The sequence below is a fragment of the Porites lutea genome, chromosome 5 (assembly GCF_958299795.1).
Source record: "Porites lutea chromosome 5, jaPorLute2.1, whole genome shotgun sequence".
In the NCBI taxonomy this organism is placed as follows: domain Eukaryota; kingdom Metazoa; phylum Cnidaria; class Anthozoa; order Scleractinia; family Poritidae; genus Porites; species Porites lutea.
In genome coordinates, this window is record NC_133205.1 from 30540130 (window position 1) to 30546337 (window position 6208).

Genomic DNA, 6208 nt, shown 5'->3' on the forward strand with positions numbered 1-6208 from the left:
AAAATAAATATTTTTTCCCAGATTTTAGCTGTACGTTCGGGCGTAAGTGCGTAATATATAAACGCTACGCTTCTGCACCACTAAAATCTCAGGTTCTCAAAATGAAAGAGTAGACTGTGAACTGCTAAAATCATGCGCTCAATGCCTACAACGAAAAATGCTATCCCGCTCATTTTTTAAATGTGTTTCTGAATGACTCGACCATTGTCGCAGCGGTGTAGAAAGGAGAAGAGATACGTTAAGTGGTTTTTCCTTCGGGAACTATAATCCCATGAAGTGTCCCTAAAAAACATAGCATCGACAGAAAACTCTTACCATTTTTTAGCACCGTAGTTGCCCTTTCTGAGAAGATATAAACCCTTGAGTCCGAGAACTTCTAACCATCCAATTTTTCAGCTGCAATGAAAACCTTTTGCTTGGGTAATTTATTAAAGCCCTCTGGGTTTTCATTTTACATTTGTCGGGGTACGCCTGGGTTATGTTTATGTCATTTACGATGACGGAAGTTCTTGGCCGTTTAAGAAGTAGATATTTCCGTCAGTCACGTTGTCAAACCCTTCGATTCAGCGTTTTCCAGACGAGAGCGGGACCGGGAAGGACAAAGGAAACATACTTGGATTCATCATAAACGGGCAGGTCGCCCATAGGCAGTTCGATTGGTTTGTGCCTGACAAGGTGAACGGGCTCACGCAAGCAGGACTCTCACGTTTGAATCAGTCAATCGAGGCCTTCGTGTACTGCATTCTCGGGGCACAGGTTAATGTGCGCAGCAGCATTCTTGGTGATGGAGGCTGATCGATTGAAGCGCAGGGCGAGTTTCTCACATTACTGCGGAGGACGTTTTCAGGCAGCCAGACCTGGCCAAGCGCGTGCAGCGCTACCAGCTGGCTGTAGACAGGGCAAAGGTGAGACTTGATTTAGCAGCGACGCCCGGAGCGTGACTGATCCCCTCTCAGATGGCGATTAATACAGAGAGAACAGTTACTTACAACAACAAGCTCAGCCAGGCAACTTACACCAAACATGAATCTCTGGTTGAACAATGACGTAAACAAAGAGACAAAAAAGTGGGGTTACGCCTCATGGCGGCGGTCCTTCCAAAATTAACCCGCCAAACAATCACCCAGCTAATCCCATTCACAAGGAGGCAATGAAACTGAAAAAGGATCCGCCTACCAACCCATCCCCCTCCTCGCCACCCCCTCCAACGACTACAAGTCACGACATAAACAAGGCGATGCTCGTTGTGGGTGCAGTTCTTTTGACTGGGCTTTAAATTTTGAAGCGTTTTGCATTAAAAAGGCGACCACAGCAAAATTCATTAGCCAGGTGTGCTTCGTCAGAAATGAGATGGCCTGTCCTGCCGCTAGAGATGGCCAAGTTGAGAGTGTTTTTTTGATGGATTTGAATATTTATTTCTTTGCTAATAAGGAACCAAGAAGAGAGTCACCTTAGAAGGCTTATGGGTAAGAGCTAAGTTTCTTTACGATATTTACTTTATTTAATTTAAGTTAAGCTTTGTGGCCTAGAGTTGGCACCTGGCGCAGTTTTCATAAGTTCGGCTAGATATATATATATATATATATACCTGGTTTTTTGAAAACCGGGCTACTAAAAAATGTCAGTCTCTCACACTGATTGTTAATTTGATGGCCCTTGTTACTTGAAAAGTAAAATCTCACCTCAAAAAGAAATTATTGAATACATGAGCTTCCATTTGATAGAATCATCTGTCTTGAAAGTAACAAAAGTGAAGTTTTCCTCATTAATCTGGAAAATAAGGCATTTTAAGAAGCAATTTTTAGTGTCGGTGTCACCGATTGCAAAGCCAATTCCCCAGTTCACCCCATTTTTAATTGAAGCTGGTCTCCCAAAAACAATCTAAGCCAACACTGCTCAACAATACCAAGTCCTAAAACCAGCAGTTCAACTGCTTGCTGACTAGGAACATTATCAACAGGGTGGGTCATTGCTTGCATGCAAACAGCACAAACAAACTGCATAAGAGTGCAAAAACACATCAAACTTTACAACAACCCCACTCCCCTGGAATTTAACCAGGCTACCCCAAATGCATACCAGACGATAGCCCCGTGTCTGTGCAACAACATGGCACCCAGCCAGACACAACCCCACCTTAATTTGAGTGAGACATTGAGCTTTGAAAGACAGGGGTAAGCCCAGGTACAAAAACTCAGCGAATCCGCCCTCTAGCACAAAGCATAGTCTTTACAACAACCCCACCCCCCTGGAATTTAACCAGGCTACCCCAAATGCATACCAGATGATAGCCCTGTGTCTGTGCAACAACATGGTACCCAGCCAGACACAACCCCCCCTTAATTTGAGTGAGACATTGAGCTTTGAAAGACAGGGGTAAGCCCAGGTACAAAAACCCAGCGAATCTGCACTCTAGCACAAAGCATAGTCTTTACAACAACCCCACCCCCCTGGAATTTAACCAGGCTACCCCAAATGCATACCAGATGATAGCCCTGTGTCTGTGCAAGAACATGACACTTAGTTTGACGGAAGCCCCCCTCAAAAAATATTATCTGGGCCAACGGGGGCAACAGCCCGTCCCTACGGGACGGACTGTTGCCCCCCTCGTGCAAATTTTCTGGAATTTGCACTGATTTCTGTCACTTCCAGGAAGTTATTTGAAGCCCATGGTTAAGAGGTGAGGGTGGTTAGTCCTGAAGAGCGAGATTGTTATTTTTACACTAAAAGTATCAGGGCTTTAAGCAAATTAAGTTTTAAAAGATTGCCTGCAATGTGCTGGACTTGACTTAAGATTTCAGGCAACCCGGTTTTCAAAACTCCAGGTAGATATATATCTGTCTGGATTTCCAAAAAGGTACCTCCATGAGTTTTTTTAGCAACAGTCTCATTTGAATTTCAGTACAAAGATCCCCTAACAAGCTGCAGTAGGTAAAAAAACATATGTTTATAATTCTGTTTTTTATCTACCCCCCCCCCCTCCCCCCTCTCCCCTACCCATAAATACCCATGATTCTCTCCTTGTCATAAAACACTATTACATTTGAAATCAGCGCGCGCGATAGAAGTTGTTTTAATTGGTTGGTTAATTTTCTGGATTCCTTTCTGGCCGCCTTCAGCAAAGTTTTCCCGAAGGCATCCTTAAGCCTTATGACGGAATAAGTCTTACGATTGGCAAAGTCTGCGTCACGCCAATATGTTATCGTATTTCGTCTCATTTTGGCTAAACAGGCCTAGGTCAAACAGGGTGAAACACTGATCTCGGGCTTGAGACGGAAAGGCATCATATTGCGAGCTTTGATGTGGGCGGTGACGAGTCTCTAGCCTCAAAAAGTAGTTTGTAAGAGTCACATCTATTCGTCGAGAGCAAAATTGATGCAGATTTCTGAGCAGGCCAGAGATTTAGTTAAAAATTGTTTTGAAGGCCGGCCTCTGTGTGTCCCTTTCAAAACGGCTCTTTTACATCCGGGATCTTGAATAAATCGACTGCTGTCAGGAGAATTTACATGTGATGATTTATGTGTAGAAAGGGAGAGTAATTCGATGATATTTGGCCCGTATTAAGTGTGGAACCATTGTGCCTAGTTGGTGGTTGTGGACAGTTTTATCAGCGTCGCGAACGTGGTTAATTGTGTGATTTCCCGAAGTTGTTGATCGACAGAATTCAGGTATGTCGTGGTGGTCGTGTAATGAGAATATTGTTTAAAAGCAAAAACACGCTTCGTGAGTGTTTAGTTGAAGTGATTTTGTCTTAGACAACCGATTCTGGGCTCAAGAAAGTTGGATTCTAGGTCTGTTTTAGTCGGGCATCTCGCTATGAGCCTCATAGTTTGAGAGACTGAGGCTCAGTTCAGACGTCGTGCTTCTGCCGTGCCGAACTTAATTGTAATTCTGTTCGACTGTAGCACGGCAGGAAAACAACTTTGATTCAGACGTCGTGCCAGAGTCGAACCAAATTCAGGATTTACTGATGCCTCGTAACAATTCTCCTCCTAACTCCCCGTGGGAACGCAATCTCGCCAAAATACATTAATATAATTTATGAATTTTGCTAAGCACGGCAGAAGCACGACGTTTGAATCGCTGCCGTGCCAGAGCCGTGTAGCACGGCAGCACTTGACGAACTTAATTGCTTGCCGAACTTAATTCAAAAGTTTGATTCAGACGCCGTGCTTCTGCCGTGCTTTTGTCGAACTTAATTCCTGAATCTAGTACGGCACGGCAGAAGCACGACGTCTGAACTGGGCCTCAAGGGTCATAATTTCTGTGCTTTTAAGAGCGCCGGTCAGGAAAAATCGACCAAAATCTAATTTCGTGGTAAGAGTTGAAAAATCAATTTCTTTCATTTTTTGTTCATAGATAGCTTTTAGGTAGATAAGAAACCTAAAGTAGATTATTCCGCCGAAATTTTTTTTAACCTGAAATTCGCTAACATTAACTTTCCTCGCGTTCGCAAACGAAGCCGCATCGAGAAATTTGGACGCTTTCCATGAACAGAAAAATTCTTTTTCTTCCACTAAAAGATACCTTCAGGGCAATAGCGAAGCTCGTCGTACTGAAATAATTCAAAAATACGGGATAGGTTTTCAGGATAACAAAAACTCAAGTTCGTTACTCGTTTTCGACGGTAATATTTAACATGTGGTATAACTCCAAATTCTCTTAATGCTATTTAAATCAAACATTTAGACAATAATTTAAGACATACCTGGGAATTGGCTTGGGTTACTGGAATGTAATCTCTGTAACACACCATCGAAGTTCAGGAATTCTCATGGTAGGCCGGCGGTAATTGTGTAAACACTTCCAATTTCGAAACGCCCAAAAGTAGATATTTACAGCCTAAAGGCTCGTTTTCTGTACTTCTTGTAGGTTTACCCATTGCAAATTTTTTTTTTCCAATCAAAGAGTGGGGTAAGAAGGTGAAACTGGGTCAATTTTAGCCATTTTGAAACGCTGAGCCCTACCAGACGTAAATATAATAAAAATCCCCACTAAAGGCCTATGAGTAGTAAAACCAGCACAAAAATAACAGGACCCCTCAACCGGGCCCCTAAGTGTCTAGGAAGCTACAGGCTATAACTACAAAAACCTATAAATATAATCAAGAATTGTTAAAACACGATGGTCGGTTGCTAGGGCTTTTCCTCCCGCAACTTCGTAAATTCAATTGTTGGCTCACAGAGCAGTATTTTATATTCCAAATAAAGCAAGACATTAAAACATCTTAAGAAACAATTTCTTTAAATTTGTACCAATGTTAAGGTATTTTTGACGTTTCTTGAAAGTATAACGTCATAACTGATGGCTAGTTTTAGTAACATTAAAAACTTGCAAAGCACTTTTCAAAACATTACAGACATTTTTGCCACACAAAAAGAATATGTATAGTGAAAACCCCATCTCAATCGGATAAAATGGCGTAATTAAAGAAATTCAAATTTCCCCCCACATGACCATATATGGTCAAAATTAGGGGGATTTTAAACGCGAGAACAATGAATGTATTGTTGCATAAAATCAAAATTGTGCTTTTCTACTTACTTTTTTGGCTTATGTGCTGCTATGACGCGTTTTCGTCACGAAATACGTCGTTGTGACGTCATAGCACCACATACCCTAAGTAGAAAAAACTACAATTTTGATTTTATGTAACTTTGTTCTGGCTCCTAGCTGGCTCCTGTTCCAATACATTCAATGTTCTGGCGTTTAAAATACCCCTAATTTTGACCATATATGGTCATTTGGGGGAAATTTGAATTTCTTTAATTAGCTGTAACTTAAGCCTGTTTTATCCGATTAAGATGGGGTTTTCACTAGAAATCATAGAATTCTATACAGAAAACTAATGTAAAATTTTTACCATTTCTTTCCTGAATTTTTGTTCTGATGCCAAATTTGGACATCATCTATCACGTCACAACAGAAGTCACATGGGATGAAAGAAAACCAAGAAACAAGTAACTTATCAAACAACTTCCCTGCCAAGTTTCGTCACATTCGATGCATTCTACTTCTGTCTATGGCCTAAAACTCTCAGTTTTGAGAGGTGTTTGGGAGGAAAAGCCCTAGCAACCGACCACTGTGAAAGCTGTTTTTAAAAAGATGTTTACAAGAACTTCACTACCCAGGCGTGTCAATTCCACAGAGTGTTATGTATAATGAATACGATTTTTAAAGTGAAATTCTTGTCGTTTATTTAATCCGA